Raw genomic sequence first — 26,603 nt, forward strand, 5'->3', positions numbered from 1 at the left:
AGTGAACTAAAATGGATGGGAATGGGCAAATTTAATTCAGATGACCATTATATATACTACTGTGGGCAAGAAACATATAGAAGAAATGGCGTAGCCCTCATAATCAACAACAAAGTCTGAAATGAAGTACTTGACTGCAACCTCAAAAATGACAAAATGATCTTAGTTCGTTTCCAAGTCAAGCCATTCAACATCACAGTAACCCAAGTCTATGCCCCTACTAACAAGGTCGAAGAAGCTAAAGTTGATCAGTTCTATGAACACCTAGAAGACCTCCTAGAAGTACCACCAAAAAAAAAAAAAAAAAAAGATGTTCTATTCATCACTGGGGACTGGAATGCAAAAGTAGGAAGTCAAGAGATACCTGGAGTAAACAGGCAAGTTTGGCCTTACAGAACAAAATGAAGCAGGACAAAGGCTAACTGAATTCTGCCAAGAGAATGCATTGGTCATAGCAAATACCTTTTTCCAACAACACAAGAGATGACTTTACACATGGACATCATCAAATGGCAATACCGATTGATTATTCTTTGTAGCCAAAGATAGAGAAGCTGTATACACTCAGCAAAAATAATACCTGGAGCTGACTGTGGCTCAGATCATTAGCCTCTCATAGCAAAATTCAGGTTTTAACTAAAGAAAGTGGGGAAAACCACTAGGCCAGCCAGGTACAACTTAAATCATATCCCCTATGAATATGCAGTGGAGGTAACGAAAAGATCCAAGGGATTAGAACTTGTAAACAGTGTGCCTGAAGAACTGTGGACAAAGGTCTGTAATACTGCAGAGGAAACAGTGAACAAAACCATCCCAAAGAAAAAGAAAAGCAAGAAGGCAAAGTGGTTACCTAAGGAGGCCTTACAAATAGATAAAGAAGAGAAGTGAAAAACAAGGGAGAAAGGGAAAGGTCAGTTCAGTTCAGTTCAGTTGCTCAGTCACGTCTGACTCTTTGCAACCCCATGAATTGCAGCACGCCAGGCCTCCCTGTCCATCACCAACTCCCAGAGTTTACCCAAACTCACGTCCATTGAGTCGGTGATGCCATCTTGATGAGGGTGAAGGAGGAGTGTGAAAGAGTCAGCTTAAAAATAAATATTAAAAAATATTTATATTTATTAAAAATAAATATTAAAAAAACAACTGAGATCATGGCATCCAGTCGTATCACTTCATGGCAAATAGATGAGGAAACAAAAGAAACAGTAACAGACTTTATTTACTTGGGCTCCAAAATCACTGCAGATGTTGACTGCAGCCATAAAATTAAAGATGCCTGCTCCTTGGAAGAAAAGCTATGACCAACCTAGATAGCATATTAAAAAGCAGAGACATTACTTTGCCAACAAAAGTCCAGCTAGTCAAAGCTATGGTTTTTCCAGTAGTCATGTATGGATGTGAGAGCTGGACCATAAAGAAAGCTGAGTGCCGAAGAATTGATGCTTTTGAACTGTGGTGTTGGAGAAGACTTTTGACAGTCCCTTGACTGCAAGGAGATCCAACCAGTCCATCCTAAAGGAGATCAGTCCTGAATATTCATTGGAAGGACTGATGCTGAAACTGAAGCTCCAATACTTCGGCCACTTGATGTGAAGAACTGACTCATTTGTAAAGACCCTGAGGCTGGGAAAGATTGAAGGCAGGAGAAGGGGGCGACAGAGGATGAGATGGTTGTACGGCATCACTGATTCGATGGACATGAGTTCAAGCAAGCTCCAGGAGCTGGCGATAGACAGGGAATCCTGGCATGCTGCAGTCCACTCTCTGGAATGCAAAGAATCAGACAGGACTGAGCAACTGAACTTAACTGAACTGAAGATCATGGTATGTGGCCCCATTACTTCATGGCAAAAAGAGGAGAAACAGGTGGAAGCACTGACCGATTTCCTCTCTTTGGGCTCTAAAATCACTGAGAATGGTGACTGCAGCCGTGAAATCATAAGATATTTGCTTCTTGGCAAGAAAGCTATGAAAAACTAGACAATACAGATTTAGGAAACAGTAACTAATATACACACTATGAATAGAGGCAAAATAGATAGGTGAGATCACTAAAGGTCTGAATGCATAGTAAGAAAATGACCCAAGATGAAAGCTTCTTATATCCCAATTTTTAGAATGGGTGGGGGAGTGGATTAAATATTCTGCTTGAAATGAGTAAAACAAGAAAAAGATTTGCTTTTCTCTAAAGTTATAATTACATGTAATTGCTTATATTCCACCAGTACATAAACTTAATAACCAATACAGTGCACTAAGGTAGGCAGAGCGGGACTTCATCTTCTAGACAGAATGTAGTAGGACACAGTTGGTGCCTATTTAATGCCTGAATTGTCGAAAACTAGAAAAAGTCAAATAAACCACAAATATATTTTCAGAAACATAAATTAAGGAAACAATCTCATTTACCATTATATCAAAAAAATAAAATAAAATACCTAGAAATAAACCTCCCTAAGGAGGCAAAATACTTGCACTCCTAAAACTATTAGACACTGATGAAAGAAATCAAAGAAGACAAAAATAGAAAGATATACAATGGAAGAATCATTATTGTCAAAATGATAATACTATCCAAGCCAATCTACAAATTCAATGCAATCCCTGTTAAATTACGAGTGGCATTTTTCACAGAACTAGAACAATTTTTTTGTTTTTGCATTTGTATGAAAACACAAAAGAACCTCAAATAGGCAAAACAATCTTGAGAAGGAAAAACAATTGCTCCAAAACTTCAGACTATACTACAAAGCTACAGTCATCAAAACAGCACAAAACCATATCAATATGATCAATGAAAGAGGATAGAAAGCCCATAAATAGACCACTAATGTATGGTCAATCAATCTTTCTTTCAAACAAAGCAAAAATGATAAGGGTAGTTTATTTTTAAAATAAACTGTGAAGCTTTCTTTCAGAGTGGCTGTAAGCTTTCCTCTAAATTATGTTTTAATTGCATCTGACATTTTGATGTTTTATTTCCATTATTATTCAGTTCATTTTTTTAAATTTCACCTGTGATTACTCCTCTGAAACATGGTTGTTTTTAAATTTGCTGTTTAATTTCTAAATAGTTAGTCCACCCTGGTTGGACATAAGTAAGAGAGAAACTGAGTCACAAAATGGCAGGATAGTCAAGAAGGTAGTCCATCTTATGGGAAAAACCCAAACAACCTTTTTGGAGGACCCAATATAAGGTCAGAGAGGCAATTAAGAGAATGTTACATATAAGGGTTATTGTAGGAATTTTCCCTTTTAATTTAGGTGAGGTAAGAATCCAAAGGGGTTTTGAGCAGAGGAGAAATATGATCTGACAAATTAATAAGATTATTCTAACTGCTGCATAGAAAACATACTTTATGGAGACCAAATGGAAGTATAGTCCCCAACCTTGGCTGCATTCAGGAATTACCTGAGATGCTTTAAAAATACTAAAGCTTACTGAAAGCTCCCCCCACCTTCCCCTCCCCCCGCCTTTTCTCATTTAATTGGCCTGGAGTTTGGCTTAAGAACTGGAAAATGTTAAACTTTCCATGTCCCCATGGTGATTCCAATCTGCATCCAAGGTTCAGAACTACTGTGTTTGAATACTCTGGATAAGTTTTTTAAGTCAATATTTTCTGATGGATTCTAATGGAATGTAGATTTTGAGGGAAAAAAAAGAATAAAAACAGTTCAAGAACGACTCAACTGTTAGACTAGGTTGTCTTCTATTAAACTACAAAGTGAATTAGTGGTATTGGAGAGTTATAGGTTGGCTGCAGTTCATTCATATACCATGTTCCCAAAGAACTATCTCCCACAAAGATCTTCCATTTATGTCTTCACCTCTTCTCTTAGCTCAGATGGTAAAGAATCTGCCTACAATGCAGGAGACATGGGTTCAAGCCCTGGATTGGGAAGATTCCCCTGGAGAAAGGAATGGCTATCAACTCTAGCATTCTTGCTTGGAGAATTCCATGGATAGAGGATCCTGGTGAGCTACAAACTGTGGTATCGCAAAGAGTTGGACACTACTGAGCAACTAACACACACTTTTCTTAGCCTATGTCCTCCCAGCCCTCCTTCAGATCTCAACTCAATGAACTCCCTTGGGGAATCTTCCCTGTCAAAACATCCTATAATTTACACTCTTACCAATAAAACTCTTCTTTGCAGAATTATCTTAGTTATAATTTAATATATGTTTATGTGGTTATTTGATAAATGCCTACCTCCTCTCTCACTAAACTATAGTTGTAAAGCCATGAAAATTTACTTAAGATTGTAACTCTTGTTTCTACTTGCCCTTTGCACATGTAATAACTTAATAAATATTTAAATCATACCTAAGAGAAGCTATCTCCACAAACTTTCATTGTGTTTTCAGTGGCCTCTATTACACTTAGAGACACCCTTTTAGATAAGTGCTATTAGAGTCCACAAATACAGACATTGCTCAAAATAATAAAAAAAATTAGTGTAATAACAAAGCCCTCTTCCTTATTCAAATCTTCTAAAACATCATAGATGAGATTTGAGAATTTTGTATGCAAAATATAACTTTATATTTTTAAATAAGTCTTGAATTATGATTTTTAAAATGCCAAAAGAAATCTATTGAGTGAAGTATATCAAAAATACATTTTTTAAAAATTACTTTTACTGGACTAGAGCTGTTTTACAATGTTCCATTACTTTCTACTGTACAGCAAAGTGAATCAGTTACACACACACACACACATATATATATATATATCTGGTGTGTGTGTGTGTGTATACACACATGTATCTACCCTTCTTTAGATTCTGTTCCCATATAGGTTATCACAGAGAATTAAATACCGTACCATGTTGTTCATAGTAGGTGGAGGACAGAGGATCCTGGCATACTGCAGTCCATGGGGGTCACAAAGAGTCACACATGACTTAGCAACCAAAAGACAGCAGCAACAAGTGTATGTATGTCAATCCCAATCTCCCAAGGTATCCCTCTCCACTTGCCTTCTTGGTAATCATAATTTTGTTTTCTACAACTGTGACTCTATTTCTTTTTTGTGAACAGGTTCATTTGTATCATTTTTAAGATTCCACATATAAACCACAGCATAATATCTTCCTCTGTCTGACTTTCTTCACTCACTATGACAATAACAAGGTGAATTTAAGTCACTGCAAATGACATTATTGTGTTGTTGTTTATGGCTGAGCAATATTCCATTATGTATATGTACTACATCGTTTTTATCCTAAATTCATCCTTAAAATTCAACAAATTATACTATCAATCACTATATTTAATTACACCCCAATATACTCACAGGGGCTTCCCAGATGGTGCTAGTGGTAAAGCACCTGTCTGCCAGTGAGACACAAGCTAAATCCCTGGATCCGGAAGATCCCTTGGATGAGGGCATGACAATTCAGTATTCTACTAAGGAGACTCCCATGTACATAAACATATCCTAAATTATAATCTCAAATTATAAATAGAAATTCAAAGTTTTAGTTCAGTTCAGTTGCTCAGAAGTATCAGACTCTTTGTGAACCCATGGACTGCAGAATGCCAAGCTTCCCTGTCCATCACCAACTCCCAGAGTCTACTCAAAATCATGTGCATTGAATTGGTGATGCCATTCCACCATCTCATCCACAGTCGTCCCCTTCTCCTCCTGCCCCCAACCCCTCCTAGCATCAGGGTCTTTTCCAATTAGTCAGTTCTTCATATGAGGTGGCCAAAGTACTGGAGTGGCAGCTTCAGCATCAGTCTTCCAGTGAACACACAGGACAGATTTCCTTTAGGGTGGACTGGCTGGATCTCTTGCATTCAGGGGACTCTAAGGAGTCTTCTCCAACACGACAGTTCAAAAGCATCAATTCTTCAGCACTCAGCTTTCTTCATAGTCCAACTCTCACATATATACAGGACTACTGGAAAACCCATAGCTTTGAATAGACGAATCTTTGTTGGCAAAGTAATGTCTCTGCTTCTTAGTATGCTGTCTAGGTTAGTCATAACTTTCCTTCCAAGGAGCAAGCATCTTTTAATTTCATGGCTGCAGTCACCATCTGCAGTGATTTTGGAGCCCCAAAATATAAAGTCTCTCACTGTTTTCACTGTTTCCCCATCTATTTGCCATAAAGTAATGGGAGAAAAATGGCTTTCTAAGAAGGCCTTACAAAGAGCTGTGAAAAGAGCAGAAGCGAAAAGCAAAGGAGAAAAGGAAAGATATAAGCATCTGAATGCAGAGTTCCAAAGAATAGCAAGGAGAGATAGCAAAGCCTTCTTCAGCGATGAATGCAAAGAAATAGAGGAAAAAAAAACAGAATGGGAAAGACTAGAGGTCTCTTCAAGAAACTTAGAGATACCAAGGGAACATTTTATGCAAAGATAGGCTCAAAAAAGGACAGAAATGGTATGGACCTAACAGAAGCAGAAGATATTAAGAAGAGGTGGCAAGAATACACAGAAGAACTGTACAAAAAAGATCTTCATGATCCAGATAATCACGATGGTGTAATCACTCACCTAGAGCCAGGTGTCCTGGAATGTGAAGTCAAGTGGGCCTTAGAAAGCATCACTATGAACAAAGCTAGTGGAGGTGATGGAATTCCAGTGGAGCTATTTCAAATCCTTAAAGACGATGCTGTGAAAGTGCTGCACTCAGTATGCCAGCAAATTTGGAAACCTCAGCAGTGGCCACAGGACAGGAAAAGGTCAATTTTCATTCCAATATCAAAGAAAGACAATGCCAAAGAATGCTCATACTACCGCACAACTGCAGTCATCTCACACACTTGTAAAGTAATGCTCAAAATTCTCCAAGCCAGGCTTCAGTAGTATGTGAACCGCGAACTTCCATAGGTTCAAGCTGGATTTAGAAAAGACAGAGAAATGAGAGATCAAAATGGCAACATGAGCTGGATTATTGAAAAAGCAAGAGAGTTCCAGAAAAACATCTATTTCAGCTTTATTGAAAAGACTTTGACTGTGTGGATCACAATAAACTGTGGAAAAGTCTGAAAGAGATGGGAATATCAGACCACCTGCTCTTGAGAAATCTATATGCAGGTCAGGAAGCAACAGTTAGAAGTGGAACAACAGACTGCTTCCAAATAGGAAAAGGAGTATGTCAAGGCTGTATATTGTGACCCTGCTTATTTAACTTATATGAAGAGTACATCATGAGACATGCTGGGCTGGAAGAAGCACAAGCTGGAATCGAAATTTCCAGGAGAAATATCAATAAGCTCATATACGCAGATGACACCACCCTTATGGCAGAAAGTGAAGAGGAACTAAAGAGCCTCTTGAGGAAAGTGAAAGAGGAGAGTGAAAAAGCTGACTTGAATTTCAACATTCAGAAAACTAAGATCATGGCATCTGGTCCCATCACTTCATGGGAAATAGATAGGGAAACAGTGGAAACAGTGGCTGAATTTATTTTGGGGGGGGGGCTCCAAAATCACTGCAGATGGTTATTGCAGCCATGAAATTAAAAGATGTTTACTCCTTGGATGGAAAGTTATGACCAACCTAGATAGTATATTGAAAACCAGAGATATTACTTTGCCAACAAAGGTCTGTCTAGTCAAGGCTATGGTTTTTCCAGTGGTCATGTATGGATGTGAGAATTGGACTGTGAAGAAAGCTGAGCACTGGAGAATTGATGATTTTGAACTGTGGTGTTAAAGAAAACTCTTGAGAGTCCCCTTGACTGCAAGGAGATCCAACCAGTCCATCCTAAAGGAGATCAGTCCTGGGTGTTCACTGGAAGGCCTGATACTGAAGCTGAAACTCCAGTACTTGGCCACCTCATGCGAAGAGTTGACTCACTGGAAAAGACCCTGATGCTGGGAGGGATTGGCGGCAGGAGAAGAATGGGACGACAGAGGATGAGATGGCTGGATGGCATCACTGACTTGATGGACACAAGTTTGAGTGAACTCCGGGAGATGGTGATGGACAGGGAGGCCTGGTGTGCTGTGATTCATGGGGTCGCAAAGAGTCGGACACAACTGAGCGACTGAACCTAACTGAACTGAATGGGACCGGATACCATGATCTCAGTATTCTGAATGTTGAGTTTTAAGCCAACTTTTTCACTCTCCTTTTTCACTTTTACCAAGAGACTCTGTGGTTCTTCTTCGCTTTCTGCCATAAGGGTTGTGTCATCTGCTTATCTGAGGTTATTGATATTTCTCCCAGAAATCTTGAATCCAGTTGTGCTTCATCCAGTCCAGCATTTCTCATGATGTACTATGCATATAAGTTAAATAAACACAGTGACAAAATACAGCCTTGACGTACTCCTTTTCTGATTTGAAACCAGTCTGTCGTTCCATGACCAGTTCTAACTATTGCTTCCTGACCTGCATACAAGTTTCTCAAGAGGCAGGTCAGGTGGTCTGGTATTCCCATTTCTTTAAGAATTTCCCACAGTTTATTGTGATTCACACAGTCAAAGCCTTTGGCATACTCAAGAAAGCAGAAATAGATGTTTTTCTGGAACTCTCTTGCTTTTTTGATGATCCAAGGGATGTTTGCAATTTGATCTCTGGTTCCTCTGCCTTTTCTAAAACCAGCTTGAACATCTGGAAGTTCAATGTTCATGAACTGTTGAAGCCTCCCTTAGAGAATTTGAGTGTTACTTTGCTAGCATGTGAAATGAGTTCAATTTTGAGGTAGTTTGAATATTCTTTGGCATTGTCTTTCTTTGAGACTGAAATGAAAACTGACCATTTCCAGTCCTGTGGCCACTGCTGAGGTTTCCAAATTTGCTGGCATACTGAGTGCAGCACTTTCACAGCATCATCTTTCAGGATTTGAAATAGCTCAACTGGAATTCCATCACCTCCACTAGCTTTGTTCATAGAAATGCTCCTTAAGGCCCACGTGACTTGATATTCCATAGTTCTTCAAGCACTCTATTAGATCTAATCCCTTGAATCTATTTCTCACTTCCACCGTATAATTGTAAGGGATTTGATTTAGGTCATACCTGAATGGTCTAGTGGTTTTCCCTACTTTCTTCAGTTTAAGTCTGAATTTGGCAATAAGGAGTTCATGGTCTGAACCACAGTCAGCTCCTGGTCTCGTTTTTGCTGACTGTATAGAGTTTCTCCATCTTTGGCTGCAAATAACATACTCAACCTGATTTCGGTATTGACTATCTGGTGATGTCCATGTGTAGAGCCTTCTCTGGTATAGTTGGAAGAGGGTGTTTGCTATGACCAGTGCGTTCTCTTGGAAAAACTCTATTAGCCTTTGCCCTACTTCATTCTGTACTCCAAGGCCAAATTTGCCTGTTATTCCAGGTGTTTCTCGACTTCCTCCTTTTGCATTCCAATCCCCTATAATGAAAAGGACATCTATTTGGGGTGTTTGTTCTAGAAGGTCTTGTAGGTCTTCATAGAACCATTCAACTTCAGCTTCTTCAGCATCACTGGTTGGCACATAGACTTGGATTACTGTGATATGGAATGGTTTGCCTTGGTAACGAACAGATATCATTCTGTCATTTTTGAGATTGCATCCAAGCACTGCATTTCAGACTCTTTTGTTGACTATGACAGCTACTCCATTTCTTCTAAGGGATTCCTGCCCACTAAAGTAGAGATAATGGTCATCTGAGTTAAATTGACCTGAATTAAATTGACCTATTCCAGTCCATTTTACTTCACTGATTCCTAAACTGTTGATGTTCACTCTTGCCATCTCCTGTTTGACCACTTCTAATTTGCCTTGATTCATGGACCTAAGGTTCCAGGTTCCTATGCAATAGTGCTCTTTACAGCACTGGACTTGAATTTCATCACCAGTCACATCCAAAACTGGGTGTTGTTTTTGCTTTGGCTCCAGCTGTTCATTCTTTCTGTAGTTATTTCTCAACTGATCTCCAGTAGCATACTGGGCACCTACCGACCTGGAGAATTTATCTTTCAGTCCTATCTTTTTGCCTTTTCATACTGTCATGGGGTTCTCAAGGTAAGAATACTGAAGTGGTTTTCCCTTTCCTTCTCCAGTGGACCACATTTTGTTAAGTTTATGTTAAGGCTCACTATAATTCTAAGTATAGATAGTCCTCATAAATCCTAATACCATTTAATTTCTAATCAAATATAAAGAGCTTGTGGTTACTAACTTAAATATATTAATTTAAATAACAAATAAATACATGATACACTATATTTCAAGAATAGCAGTCAAAATCAGAAAATCATTGAGTATATAAACTGAAAGTTCGTAAACCAAGGAAATCATCTCTTGCTGATGGTAACTTGTTTTCTTATCAACAACCTGGTACTGTGACTATTTCTAGGTTTTTAGCTGCATCTCTTGCTCCTCATTGGGAAAAGATAATGGCAACCCACTCCAGTATTCTTGCCTAGAGAATCCTGTGGACAGAGGAGCCTGGTGAGCTGCCACCTATGGGGTCGCACAGAGTTGGACACAACTGAAGTGACTTAGCATGCATGCATGCATGGACATGACACTGAGCGATTTCACTTTCACTTTTCACTTTCATGCATTGGAGAAGGAAATGGCAACCCACTCCAGTATTCTTGCCTGGAGAATCCCAGGGACGGAGGAGCCTGGTGGGCTGCCGTCTATAGGGTCACACAGAGTCAGATATGACTGAAGTGACTTAGCAGCAGCAGTATCTTGCTCCTCATCACTTAATCTTCTCTTATGATTTTAAAATTAATAAATACATGCTAATGATTTATGAAGTTTTTATGTACATCACTGTATTCTATGTAAGCACTTTATAAAAGCACCTCTTTTACCAGGAGACCTATCCCCAGGCACTGTCCTCTGAAAGCAGAGATTGAGTGTTGTTCTCCCCTCAACTCTGGCACTCAGCCTACACTGGTTATTTGGCAGGCCCCATTATTAAATTAATTTGAATAGCAAAGAACAGAAAAAGGTTGTTTTACTTTTGTTTTTAAACATACATGATAACTACTAGCACTTTTGAGCACAACATAAACCTATAATGTGATAAGACTTTCAGAGATATTCAATTTGAATAATGCTACAAGGAACAGGTGAGTGTGGCTCTGTGTGTGTGTGTGTGTGTGTGTGTGTGTGATGTGTATATATACACATATTGTGTGTGTATTTAACATTTATATGTTGTCAAATTTTGAGGGTTTCTTTCCAAAGTCCATTTTAAAACATGAGTACTCTAACATTAACAGATCATCCTGGATTGAGTCAAATCCAAATAATCCACCATGTTACATACTTAAGAAAATATAAAATATAAAATATAAAACTTAGCTTAAGGAATTTATTCATAGCCTAAGTAGACTGTTTAGAAATGTGTGTAAGTATACTATTTCTTGTATTTGTTATTATATATAAGCAGACAAAAAATCAGAGGCACTGAATAATTTAGTATGTATAGATAAACTTGGTTTGCTCATTTAGCTATAAATTAGAAATAGTATGTATGAGTATTTATATAGTAAAAATATCTTTTGGAATAACTATATCATCTGTAGAAATATATGTGACAAAAATACTTATCATAACCCTTAAAAGCAAACAAATATTTTGGTGGAGTACTGAAAGAACAATCAATACTCTAAAATTTTAAATTAGCAAAATAACTCTAAAGAAATATAAATTGCAGAACAAGTTTTGAATGACTACCAAATAAAATAGACTTTCATTTTAGTAGAATGACCCACTCTAAGGAATGATTCTCAGGTTTCAATTAACGGTTCTAACTGGTTCAAACTTGTTAACCAATGCTTTTTAAATTATTTAATATACTCTGTTCATATGAAATCATTTCATTATAATCACATGTCAAAACTAATAATTTATTTCTTTACAATGAAAAATTTTCTTATCCTTGTTTCAATCTCAAAAAGAAGAAATCCAATTCCTCAAAAAGCTTTTTCATCCAAACTGTTTAAATTTCAGCACAATTCTTAGCCCTGGGTGAGAAATGTCTGAAGCAATATTTCCTCACAGAATATGAAATTATAAACAACATCTAAGGGAATGAAGGAAGAAATGAAATATAGAGGAAAAATGTGACAATGACAAATATAATACCAGTAAGTAATTTAACCTTATTGTAAATCATTTTTCTTACCCATCTAAAAAAAAAAAAAAAGATTATTCTAAACTCTCCTCAAAGATAGAGGGAGATACTGGCAAGATAATTGGTTTGTAAACACAGCACTGATATCAACTTTTATCACCTCTGTGGTCCAATGACTAACATCCATTTCCACTAAAACTTGATGGAAGTTGATGTTAGAGAAGACTTCTAAATAAAAGGATTACTACTATTTTTTCTATTTGCTAGTCAAAGTAATGGCCCTTAAAATGGGAGAGAACTATAGGGCTAAAAGTTAGGATGTATACTAAATTAACTAAATTTCCTAGGAGGTTTCTTGAAACATATTAGAAAGATTGAACTTTAAACATCAGGAGCATTTAAAAAAAAAAAAAACAGTTCAGAAATCCCATATGGCATCTCACTGAATCTTTGTGCATGAGAAGAAAAATATTCATTCATTATTTATTCATTATTTACCAATTTATTAAATAAATATTGATATTAAATTTTGAAATAGAGGCAGTTCCTCAGATAGTCCCATGGGTAGAAAACTTTATAAAGGAGTTAAATAGACCAAAAACACATCAAAATGAATACTTTCCAATAAATATCAAATATCATGTATGTACTTTAGTAGATGCCACGATTTATAAGAATTTATAAGTTCTTAAATCACCCATTTATAAGAATAACTGATAAGTAAACTATCACAATGTTCTTTGGTACCACGCTGTGGTTAACTAGCATCAAACTGGAAAGTAACATTATTCTGTTTTATAATGTACATGGTTCTTCAACCACAAACATAACAAATGATGCTAACTGATTCCGTGGCATTGATACCAACACCTCCTGTTGACTGCGTATTGGTGATTTTATAATTGAGGTTGGCAATTTAATTCTTAATCATGCTTGTTTACTTGCAAGAGTAATCAGGAAATGTAATTTATTCAATTTCAAGGAACAGTTCAGAAATTGGGAAATATGACACCTCAGTAAATGTTCTAAGTAGTGCTTATTAATAAAACTGGAAGAGCGTCATAGTGCTTTTAGCAATAGTCTACCAGAGAAAATCACAAATTCATCACATATATACCAAACAATTCTTTGATATTAATTTAATTGATCTATGTCAAGTTTGCTTTTAACCAGGGTTTGGTAAACTATGAATCATGGGACAGATCCAGCTGGCTGCCAATTTCTGTAAATAAAATTCCATTAGACCACAGCCACAACAATGTAGCCACACCCATCAGCTGACATATTGTCTATGTGGCTGCAAATGCAATATATCAGCATAACTGAGTGGTTCTGACAGAGACCATTTGACCTAGAAATGCTGAAGGTATTTACTATCTGGACTTCTACATAAACTGTTTGCTCACTTCTGCTTTAGGCTATCAAATATCATGTTCTGTTAACTGAAGAAACAAATTCAGAAAAGTATATCTAACTTACTAGCTATCTTCACTAACTGTCAAAATGGGATACTTCCTTGCCCCCTTAAAAAATAAAATCAACATAAACACTCCTAATGGATGGAATTTAGTATATATCATAATAATCTAGGGCTTCCCTGGTGGCTCAGATGGTAAAAGAATATGCCTGCAATGCAGGAGATCCAGGTTCAATCCCTTGGTTTAGAAGTTCCCCTGGAGAATGGAATGGCAACCCACTCCAGTATTCTTGCCTGGAGAATTCGGACATAGGAGCCTGGCAGGCTACAGTCCATGGGATCACAAAGAGTCAGACACAATAGCAACTAACACACACACATAATAATAATATGATTATATAATTAATCATATAATAATAATAATCTAGAGAAATAATAATCTAGAGAAATAGATAATCTAGAGAATAATAATCTAGAGAAATAATAGATAAGGTAGAAAATTTCTTTTAAATGTAATGTGCTAAAAAATGAGAAATAATAAGCAGAAAAACTAAATGCAATGTATGTCTTCTAGAAGAGAAGACTGATACAGAAAAAATATAGAATCAGGTACTGTGTTATATATAGAATGAACCCAAATTAATTAGAAATAGCAGTAACAAAATAAACCAATGTACTTATAAACAATAATGAATTATCTATAAACCCATTCTATTACTCTTCTTAAATTGTAGAAAATGCCAACTATAATTACAAAATATGTATTCAAAACATGTAAACCACTAATTTTCCCCTTGTAAAAGCCTGATTCAAAAAGCAATTTACTTTATGGTTTACTTAAGCTTTGCAACTACATTAAAATATGATAGTATAGACACAACAGCTTGTTAACAAGATTATCATAACATTAAAATCATAATGTGGCACTTCAATTATGGATACTTAAAGCTAATCCTCACAGCACCAATTTTTATCTCCTAAATAATTTTAGCTATTAACTGCTAATTCAAAGTCTGGATCTAAAATGGTATACATTCTAGAGTAAGACTTGGCTCTGTACTTTTCTTTGGCAGCAAAATAAAAACTATATCCTTTCTTTCCAATCTTTAACACATAATCTTTTACTACTAAGGGAAAAATGCAATTTTTTTGTTACCTTAGTTTAGTACTATTTATTTATCTTGTTGCTAAAGTTGTTATAAATAGTAACACTGAATATACTAATAATATATATTTCATTTGGGTCTTATTATTCTAAACGTATCCAGTTGTCATAAAATAGCAGTTAAAATACTAATTTTATTTTTTTATACATATTCCTTTAACGAACCATTGTCTAGTACACCGTAGGCACTAGGTTGAAAGAACCAGTGCTCAGACTAACATTATAATGCATTTTATAAATATACAATTGTATTAATCCATTCCTGATTTATTTGTGCTGCTGTTTCACAAAATTCATAATTGATAAGTACATAATCAGTATTTCTCACATTCAAGTTCTAAGTTCAAAGTAGAGAAAAATATTGTAAATCAACATAGTTCCTACTTCATATATCCCAATTGCTACCAAATCCAGAAATAATCCACAGTATTAATATTAAGCATATATTTGATTTATTAAACATTAGTGAAAATTAATATAGAACATTCCTATTTCCCATGAATGGTGAAAAAATTAAATTATCTGGCTTATCTAAAAGTGAATGACAACTCTTGCTTTTATTCATCCCTGGAGAGAATGAAAGTAACCTTCTTAAGTTATACAGTAAACAGATAATATCAAATGTATGTGTGAGTGTGCATGCACATGTGCACATTTGCACACATATGTGTAAAGTGTGTATACATTTATATTCATCACACAAATTAACTTAATTACATTGAATATATAATAAAATTCAATTAATTACATATTCTTATGCAATTAATCATTTTTGTAATGCCTAACTTACATTTTTTAAGCTGCATTTCCATAATGTTTCTCAAAGTAGTTGCATCACCATTATATAGAAAAAATGATGGTGTGCTTTTGTCTTTATATTATATAAAATCTACTATGTGCATATTAGAGTGTGTGCCTCTCTCTAACAGAAATGATAATTAGACAAGATATTCTCCTCTGCATGGAAGAAAAGAAGATACTCTTGTGACCTGATCATTGGGGGTAGGTGGGAGAGCTTTCCAAATATTACTGCTGATCCATTTAGTGGAAAAAAACTTAGACAACTATAATTACCATAGGATCAAGAAATAGGATTAAAATAAAAAGTTTACACACTGCCTCTGCATCCAGTTTCACAGGTCAAACTTTGCATATAGTTAAAACACACATACATACAAGGGCTTTAATGATATGTTTATTTTTGAAAACTTAATTACGATTTTTTGAAAACAAAATTACATTACTGATACTAAATCACATGCAGCCACTGATATCATGATATAATGTATTCAGGATTTTAAACAATTTGTGTTTACTTTTCATGCCATTAAACAATCTGTTGATTGCATGAGAAGTATTTTAATAATTATTTCTCATTTTATTTTATATTTTTCTTCAATGCCACTTCAAATTTTCTCATGCCTGATTTTTGTTTTCTAAACTGCTCATTCAATTCACTGTTCATAAGTGTTTAGGCTGCCTGCTCTTCCCCCATTCCTCTTTTCTTGTTACCATCATAGAAGAATTTCATTGAAACTTGCTGTGCATACAACTGTAATTGTAATAGATATAATCTGAAAAGCAAAGGAATCTCCAAATTTCAAATGCAATCACACCACAAGGTTTTCTTGACTGAGACAGGAAGATTTGGAAAGAGAACAATTGAAATTAATGGAAATAAGAGTACATATACATGAACATATATATATATATAAACACACATTTACACGTATACAATATATATACACATACACCCACGACAACTTATCTGCAAGTGTAAGGTTAAGTTATTGTTATTCAGTCACTAAATCGTGTCCAACTTTTTGTGATCCCATGGACTGCAGCACTCCAGGCTTCCCTGTCCTTCACTATCTCCCAGCATGGCTTAGTCATTCAGTCCTGTCTGACTCTTTGTGACCCCATGGACTGTAACCACCAGACTCTTGTCCATAGGAATTTTCCAGGCAAAAATACTGGAGAGGGTTGCCATGCCCTCCTCCAGAGGATCTTCCCAACACAGGGATTGAACCCAGGTCTTCCACACTGCAGGCATAGTCCTTACTATACTGTCTCCCAGAGTTTGCTCAAAATAATGTCCTTAGTCTGTGGTGCCATCCAATCATCTCATCCTCTACCGCCCCCCTTCTCCTCTTTCCCTCAGTCTTTCCCAGCATCAGGGGCTTTTCCAATGAGTCAGCTCTTTGCATCAGGTAGCCAAAATATTTCAGCTTCAGCTTCAACATCAGTCTTTCCAATGAATATTACAGTTGATTTCCTCTAGGATTGACTGGTTTGGTCTCCTTTTAATATGATCTCCAAATCTTATTCAGATGGATAAAATTACTCCAGTAACTAGATGGTCCAATTCATTTAGAAATACCAGTTAAGGAAATAGTGTAGCTTGACCATTATGCTTAGCAAGGAGTGTAAAATTAATGTAAATAAAACAATAAGAAACTAAACCAATATTGAAGTACCAGGAGTAACACAACCCTTTGACCAGATGGCAAACAGCCTCAGTACCACTAAATATTAGCCAGGGGATTAAATTAAAATTGTTCTTTATAAACTAATACATCTAGAAGGGAAAAACTGAAAAATACCTCTTTTTAATGTCTTTGAATCTCTCTTCAGATCTCACTCTTACAATGAAAAGTTTAGATTGCTATCTATATTCCTTCTAACTCTCAAAGTCTATGAGTCTAAAGTAAAGCAATAGCTTTAAAGGATTTTTACCTTTCGACTTAAATGATGTTTAGAATGTATCTCTTAAAATTATTCTCCTAATTTATACAGTTATACTTTCAGTTTTAACTCTGGATACATAAGTATACCTACAATTACTATTACAGACACCAGAAAAAAAGGCAAGAACATAAACTGTGCAACTCAACATCACCATCTAGTGACAGAATTCCTAACACGTGACAAAGCTAAGCAAAAAGGAATAGATCTCAGAGATATAATGCCCTGTTAGTCCATCTCTGTAATAATGATCCAAATATAATAGCTCTCACTGAATATGTTTGTCCAGCAAATAAAATACTAACCCCTAATTGGCAATGTCTGTACTCTAAAATGTAATTTATATTCTCACCATAGAGGTATAGCCATAGATCTCACCAATCTATATTTTTGTGTATGAAGTCATTGTCAGAAAGCTTCATACACTTTTTAACACTTTTTCTTAATGAGCTATATTCTATATGTACCTTTTCTTTAAGATTTTGACACTCCATTTTCTCAGGTTATTCAACTTCAAATGCTTTCCAATTTCTTATTTCTACTATGCATGCCCACTACTGCCTCAGGAAGTAAAAAGAGGACAAAGAGATATTGTTTTTAAAAAACTCCCACTTTTCCCCTTCATATTTAGATTTTTTTACAGGACCTAAGACAGGTGTAAAATATTACAATATAGAAATCAAATCATTTTGGCATGATAAGAGAGTTGATTGACCAAGATAAGGGAAAAAATGATGAAAAAAATTGAGAATTTCACCTCTAAATCAACTATTATCATACTATAGAGATTTCACTTAGAGATGATACATTTTTTCTATTGTTAAAAATTTTTATGTCATCATTTTTAAAAATCGTGTACAATATTTCCACAGAGCCATGGAACTACAATGGACTCGATAAGTTAGACAAAAATTATCCCCTCTGGTAGTATTCTACATTCTATGGGCTTCCCAGGCGGAGCTGTCTTCTGCACTGACTCTCCTGTCAATGCAGGAGACAGAGGAGATGAGGGTTCAATCCCTGGGCTGGGAAATCCCCTGCAGGAGAGCATGGCAACTCCCTCCAGTATTCTTTCTTGGAGAATCCCATGGACAGACAAGCCTGGCAGGCTATGGTTCATAGGGTCACAAAGAGTCGGACACAACTGAAGCAACTTACTTAGCACAGTATTCTATGTTATAAAACCACACTGAAGTTTTCCAGTCAATTCCATTATGTACAACATATACTTTCTTTGAAATAAGCACTATCTACCATTAAATGGAAATGATATATACAAACATTACAGTACTTTGTATCTTCATTTTCTAAATGTTTCATAAATTAAAAGGCATTCTCTTCTACATTATTATTTTCTTCATATCACTTCTATTTTAATCTTACCTTACAAAAAAGTAAGATTTAAAACATGCCTTTATCTAAAATCAAGTTTTGGAGTCTAAAATCTGATTTTGCCTCTTATTCTAGTATTTGCATCTTATTTTATTCTTTTAATTTTTCATTATTTTTCTAAATCATTCATAATATGCTCTGATTATAGAAAACTCAGAACAGAAAGCCACACACCTGAAAAAAATGCAAGTCCACCACCCAGACACAGTAGCCATTTTACTATGTTTACTCCTATTTTTTCTCTTCATTTTTTAAATATTCAATGAAGATCATGTGCTACACCCAGCTTTGTTTCCTGGCATTTTTCACGAAACATTATAACATGAGGGTTCTTGGGTCACTAAAAATCACTCTGCTAAAGATCATTTTAATATCCAGGTATAACTAAATATGCCACAATGTACCACTATGTATATAATTTATAATATATCCTATATATGAATATATTCTAGAAACCTCATTTTCTGCATTTTCTTATTTATTTCCTTAATAGTAGACCATCAGGTTTGGCTAATTGTTTTGATTTGTTTAGTTATAGTTTGAGGAATAGTTTCAGATTGCCCATAATGTCTACGTCTTGTGCATAACATATTTCACAAAGTTAAATTTATGTGAAAAGGGGGATGCTTGTTTCAAGGTTCTTATTACTTATTGGTACACTCCTTTCCTTCAATCCACAAGTAATCTCAGCTCTTTCTGAGCTCTGAGAATGGGACAATGACTCTTATCACTCCATCTCCAGCACTCAAAATCTCATCTGTACTGAAATGCAGTAATGTCAATAGCCAAGAAATTAGTACTTTTAAATGTAATTTATATTTTGCTTGCCATTACAGTTGATTATTTTAAGGGTTTCTTAATCATACTCTGCCAATTAAGCACTGATCTCCTAAACCTTTTTGAATCTCTTACACACTTGGCAATACAGAACACTGATGTCTTTAAATTTTTGTATTTTTCCATCTACAGAAGCTCTTTTAATGTAATCAAAGCTCGGTTATTTCCCAACTTTTTAGATTATTATTTCTTTTCCCATCCAAACCTCTGAGATAGTCTCTCACATAGTTTATTGGACTTTGGCTATCTCATTTATTTCCTTTAGCTCTTTAATATACATGAAACTTCCTTTAACAGCTAGCTGTGAGGTGAAAATATAAGGTGATTTATTTTTCTAAACAACCAAATAACTGCCTCGTAGACCATCTGCTGAGTGATTCAACATGTCCTGGATGATTGGGGTGGTCTAATATAACTACCTCATACGATCTTCATAGAATAGGTAATACACAGAAAAACGTCACAAATTTCCATCTTTATCTTAAAACTGACCACCTTACTAAATTCTTTTATGAATTTCTAGAGTGTTTTTGTTGTTAATTCTATAGAGATGTCTCAGTTCAGTTCAGTTCAGTTCAGTTGCTCAGTCGTGTTCGACTCTGTGACCCCATGAATCGCAGCACGCCAGGCCTCTCTGTCCATCACCAACTCCCAGAGTTCACCCAAACTCATGTCCATCGAGTCGGTGATGCCATCCAGCCATCTCATCCTCAGTCGTCCCCTTCTCCTCCTGCCCCCAATCCCTCCCAGCAACAGAGTCTTTTCCAATGAGTCAACTCTTCGCATGAGGTAGTCAGATGCAGACAAAAACATCTGACAAAGTTCAACATCCATATATGATAATAAAAATGAGAAAAATAAAATAGATAAGAATGGAAATTGTCTCAACATAACTAAGACGAACTATGAAGTTGTTTTTCAGTAGCTAAGTCATGTCCAACTCTTTGTTGGACCCCATGAACTGCAGCATGCCAGCCTTCGCTGTCCTTAACTATGTCCCAGAGCTTGTTCAAACTCATATCTGTTGAGCCAGTGATGCCATCCTACCCTCTCATCCTCATAACATATAAATCATGCCTTCAGAGAATAACAGTCACCTTGTCTCCTCCTTATCTTATTTGTTAATTTGGGTTTTATATCCATTATTATGTTCTGGATCTACTTTTACTCTTCATTTTTTGAGAGAGAGTGTGTGTGATGTGTATGTGTGATATGTGTGAACATGGTTTAGCCTTTCCCTAGACTTTCCTTTGGTGAGAATTCCATCAGTGAGAGGAAGATGGATGTCATGTTAGCAACACAAAAACATTCTTCCAGGACAATGCTGTCCAAACCAGAGCCACTAACCACATGCAACAATTTACATTTAAATTAATAGAAATTAAAATAAATTGAATTTTCAGTTCTTCAGTTACACTGGCCACAGTTCAAGTGCTCAGTAACCCCACACGGCCAGTGGGGGTCATAATGAACAGTCGAGAAAGTTCTACTGAGTGGCACTGCTCTAGATGTATCCATGAGCTATAGAACATGGGGCAAGAAAGCCACCATCCTTTGTGTCTCAGGCACATCACACTATAGGAGAAGGTTATTTAAAATTTTTAAATCTGAAAATGCATTTCTCTCTGAAACATTTTCCTAAACCAAGTGTTTCATTAGGCATCTGGTTAGACTTGCCTCCTTTCTGATTCCATGCCCTATTGTTGGAAATCAGATGCTTTCCTATGGCTACAAATATCGAAATATTTAACAAATCCCAGTCTTCAATCTCTAGTCTTTTTCCTGAGTTGCAGAGTTGTCTATTCTCTTGCCTACTGCACATGTACACATGGGTTTGCCACAGCTATCTCAAATTCATCTGGAAAACAAAATCGTCTTACTTTATCCTTCTTTTCTCTCCCCCTATCTCAATTAATGTATATCCAAATACTCAAAAACATTTGAGTTTAAACATATACAGTTCTACATGTAAAGTATAACTCAATAAAACTGGAAAGGAAAAGAAAACAGGTGAATACAAACTCAAAAAACTTTTTTCAACTTGTCCTTGATAAATATCCTTATTCTTACTTTTAATCTTTATAAAAAATTCAACAAAAAATTTTTAAGTACCTACTATATACTAATACTATGGTAAGGCTAAGAATAAAAAGGAGGGCAAAATAGCATTTCTCCTACCCTCATGGGCTCTACTATCTAGCAGGATATGAAGTAACTTAGACTTTATTCTGCAAGCATAAGAAAACTTTAAAAGGTGATAAACAGAGCAACACTAATTAGAGCAAGTTTATGGTTGTTGTGGCTATTAAATTACAAAGTTTCATCAGATCTACCTTCTAAATATTTTAAATTTCTCAAAGGCACTCCCCCTCTGTTCCCTGCTGCCCCCTTCTACCTTTATATTAGTGGTGTCACTGACTGCTCTCTCTCACCCTCTTCACTGTACCCTCTACTATGCTGCCAAAACAAGCTTTTAAATTATTTTTTTCCATTCTGAGTATGAGTTAAAACCTAATCTAAAACCTAGGCTGTAACCCGTTATGCTTTTTAAATAGTCCACGATAGGTCCTTGCACCCAGGATTCGATCTTCACATCTGGAACCAGGAAGAAGTCCAGGAGCGGACCTCAAAAATTGCTCAGCTGGGACACTGATGAAAGAACAGGTCCAAGACCGCATGGCAAAGACTGGCCACAGAGAGGACTGGATGAGGTGACAGAGTATTGACAGAGGCAGAGACCTCTCTTTTTTGTTCTGAGCTCATAAGTAGCAGAACCTTAAACCCAGGGCTATTCAATAATACCTGAACACAGCAGCTACAAGATGTCAGACTTCACATACAGTCCAGTTTTGCTCCGCATCTCCAGGCTAGACACACTCAGAAGGAGGGTACCATTGTAGGTGCCCAGAGCCCACCGAGGGCTGCTGCAGAGGTGAAGTTAGTGAGAAAAACAGAACGCTCCACTGCCAAGCTATGCCATACCAATGGGCCAAGAGGGAAACTGCCACGGGATTTTGGCTACAGGGAAACAACTCAAGTATTGGGGCTCCAAGTCTTCACATCAAGCATTTGATTTTTGTATCTGTCTCCTCCACTAGGCCATTAGTTCCTTGAGGGCAGAGACTCTCTAATTTATATCTGTAACCCCATTATCTGGTATATTACTAAAACCCAATAAATGTTAATTAAATAATGAATAACTGACTCTATCCCCACATTGTATTTTCTTATCCTATTCAAATTCTGAAAAGCTGTAAAATAATCTTCATACTTTTTATTCTTTTCACCACCTTTGTTAAAAACCCCATTCTGCTGCTGCTATGTGTGTGCTGTCGTGTCTGACTCTTTGCAACCACATGAACTGTAGGCCACCAGGCTCCTCTGTCCATATGATTTCCCAGGCAAGAACACTGGAGTGGGTTACCATTTTCTCCTCTAAGGGATATTCCCAACCCAGGGATCAGACCAATGTCTCCTGAGTCTCCTGCTCTGGCATGCAGATACTTTACCACTGAGCTACCTGCTGCTGCTGCTGCTGCTAAGTTGCTTCAGTTGTGTCCAACTCTATACGACCCCATAGACGGCAGCCCACCAGGCTCCCCCGTCCCGGGGATTCTCCAGGCAAGAACACTGGAGTGGGTTGCCATTTCCTTCTCCAATGCATAAAAGTCAAAAGTGACAGTGAAGTTGCTCAGTCATCTCCAACTCTTCGTGACCCCATGGACTGCAGCCTACCAGGCTCCTTCGTCCATGGGATTTTCCAGGCAAGAGTACTGGAGTGGGGTGCCATTGCCTTCTCCTCGGTTCAGCTCAGTTCAGTTGCTCAGTCATGTCTGACTCTTTGTGACCCCATGAATCACAGCACGCCAGGCCTCCCTGTCCATCACCAACTCCCAGAGTTTACCCAAACTAATGTCCATTGAGTCAGTGATGCTATCCAGCCATCTCATCCTCTGTTGTCCCCTTCTCCTCCTGCCCCCTATCCCTCCCAGCATCAGAGTCTTTTTCAATGAGTCAACTCTTCACATAAGGTGACCAAAGTATGGGAGTTTCAGCTTCAGCATCAGTCCTTCCAATGAACACCCAGGACTGATCTCTTTTAGGATGGATTGGTTGGATCTAGGAAGCCCCCAAACCACAATTTTGCCCTTAAGTAATTTAAACCATCTATCCTGGCAAGATGTAGTGTTGGAGAAGATTCTTGAGAGTCCCTTGGACTGCAAGGAGATCCAAGGACGACAAAGGATGAGATGGCTGGATGGCATCACTGACTAGATGGACATGAGTTTGAGTGAACTCCGGGAGTTGGTGACGGACAGGAAGGCCTGGCATGCTGCTATTCATGGGGTCGCAGAGAGTCGGACATGACTTAACGACTGAACTGATCTTGGCAGTTCAGACTCTATGTTACTGACCTCTAAAGTGACAGTGAAGTCACTCAGCCCTGTCTGACTCGTTGCAGCCCCATGGACTGTAGCCTACCAGGCTCTTCTGTCCATGGGATTTCCCAGCCAAGAGTACTGGAGTATGCTGCCATTTCCTTCTCCAGGGGATCTTCCCAACCCAGGGATCAAACCAGGGTCTCCTGCATTGCAGACAGACACTTTACCTTCTGAGCCACCAGGGAAGCCTGACTTCCAGGATATGGTATTAAACACATTTTCAACCAGAGTCCTGAGGCCAGCCCCTGAGGTAACTGAAATTTTTGCCAAATTATTCATACTTGTTTCCCAGTGCCCCCCGCCCCCGACTCACACTCTGAGATTCTAAATCGTTCCCATCAATCCTGCCAAACTTGTAACTGCTTTATTTATATCCAAGGATTCTTGACATATAAGGAGAGACATTACTGACCAAATACTGCTGCCTATATGAGTTTTGCAGGAAAATATATTCAAAAAAGCTGAAAAAAATTTTGCTTTACATCAGACCACCTTTACTGTTCTTGAAATACATCTTGCACCGGCAGCTCAGTGCCTCTGCTCAATACTTTTCCCTCTAGCTACAAACTCAGCCATCTTCAAGGCCTAGATCAAGTTTCTTACCTTTTCCATGGTTTTGTTTGATTTGACATCCTTTGTGTAAGACAAAAAGTGATTACAGATGACAACAATTAATTTTTTGCCCCAGATGCATTCTCCTCATATTCTATTTGTCACATAACATTATAACTTTTTGTTTATAGGCTTCCATAATCTTCCCATTTAAAGAATGAGCTCCTGCTGGATTTTCTAAAGGCAAAACCCCCAAATTTTTGAAAAGTGCTAGGTCCATAGTATGCTATATTATTGAATGTTTTTGGTAACTCGATTACTTAATTTTGCTTAGCGAATCTAAACATTATGAGCGTGTGTGTGTGTGTGTGTGTGTGTGTGTGTGTGTAAAATATGCTGCCTATGTAAATAAAGTACATTACACAACCATATATTAAATACTGATTCATCTAGACTATTGCTTTATCTCATAGCGTGGGTGGTTGAGCGGTTACTCCAATCAGGTAATACTTGTTTTTCTCATTAGTTCATCTCTACTGTTTAAAAAGCAGAAAATCCTAGTATTTCCTAAAATGACAAGTATTACAAAATCTGGCAGAATTTAATCATCTCTTCAAATGCAGTTCTCCCATAATTCATTCTGTTTTTTTTTTTCCCCTGATGACAAATTTTCTGTACTAATTACATGTCCTTTCCTTGTTCATCGTATTTCCCTCACTCACATCCATTTTTCATTCACATTGCCCCTTTGCAATCTTTTCTATGTTTTTGGCCTTTTATTCAAAGCTTCAGAATTGGCATTCTCTTTGTCTTCCTGTGGGTCTGTGTGCTTACTTCAAATTGAACAGAAATAAAAACACATAGAGTAACTGTAATGTTCTAAATAAATACTGATGTTATGTTTATTATATTCAAAGATATTACAATAAATATTTATAAAAATGATGTTTTCAATGTATACCTCAGGTAGTTTTAGATAGAGGATAAAGAATATACTGAAAAACAGCAGTTCAGTCACAACTCCTGTCTTGGCCTTTTCCACATGTATTTTACTCTTTATTTTTAAATTACTATTCTCAATAACTTTAACTTTCTTAGAATGTCCAACTACATTCTATATACATACAAATTCTCTATTGTTAATTCAGTTTTATTTTCCCCCCTTTTTTATTAGTAAAGATATTAACAATAAAATAGGCTCACTTGCTCCAGCTGGTAATTTCTCAGTACTAGTAATATATTATTCCTCTTTTTGTGACATCATAATCATCTATATAGAAGTACCATGTATCTTTGTGTAGAAGCTACTGTTTCCATTAAATTTAATTACCTCCCCCTGTGGTTTTAAATAGAAGTGGCTTCAAAATGAGGGCAGCTTCTATTAAATTTAATTACTTTCCCCTGCTGCTTGCGTGGTAAAAGGGAGGTCACTAAATGAGAGCAGCTTCTAGACTAAAGTATATGGTAACTGTGCACCAGCAATAACAAAATTCACCCAAACTACCATTCTAGGGAGTTCCATAGCTTTTATTCCTTCTGCTATTTAAAATATTTTCTTTTGCCTTGAGTTAAGCCCCTAATATAATGAGCATTGATAGGAGGAGATATATTTTAAAAATCAATTTTAGTTTCACAGGCTAATTCAAGGTAAATATATGATTTCTATACAAATATATAGAAATCTTTCAGTGGAAATTATTCCACTCCAAGATTCAAGCTCAGAACTTTTAAGATTAACATCATTTGCTGTCGTTTCTCCAGCTGTAAGGATGCTAAGTTTCATTCTTCACACATTTTCAATGTCTAGTAAAAGCCTTCATTGATTCTGATCAGATGGATTTAAAGACTGCTTCCTAAAAGTTATTAAAAAGGTATTAAGTTTGGGGAGATTTCATAAAAACATTCAGAAATAGGAATGTTAAAAAGAAAAAAAAATCAGGTTCATTACAGACTGTTGTATTTGAAAAAAGTTAATCTGTATGCTTTATAACAGTATAAAATTATACATTGGT

The 26,603-nt window shown here is 36.6% G+C and overlaps 1 protein-coding gene across 2 annotated transcripts in view; it reads right to left on the reverse strand.

The window, feature by feature from the left end:
• Positions 1–26,603, reverse strand: part of DPYD (dihydropyrimidine dehydrogenase) — a 931,708-nt gene that overhangs the window by 784,593 nt on the left and 120,512 nt on the right. The window lies entirely within an intron of this gene.

The sequence above is a fragment of the Ovis canadensis genome, chromosome 1, assembly GCF_042477335.2.
Source record: "Ovis canadensis isolate MfBH-ARS-UI-01 breed Bighorn chromosome 1, ARS-UI_OviCan_v2, whole genome shotgun sequence".
NCBI classification, from domain to species: Eukaryota; Metazoa; Chordata; class Mammalia; order Artiodactyla; family Bovidae; genus Ovis; species Ovis canadensis.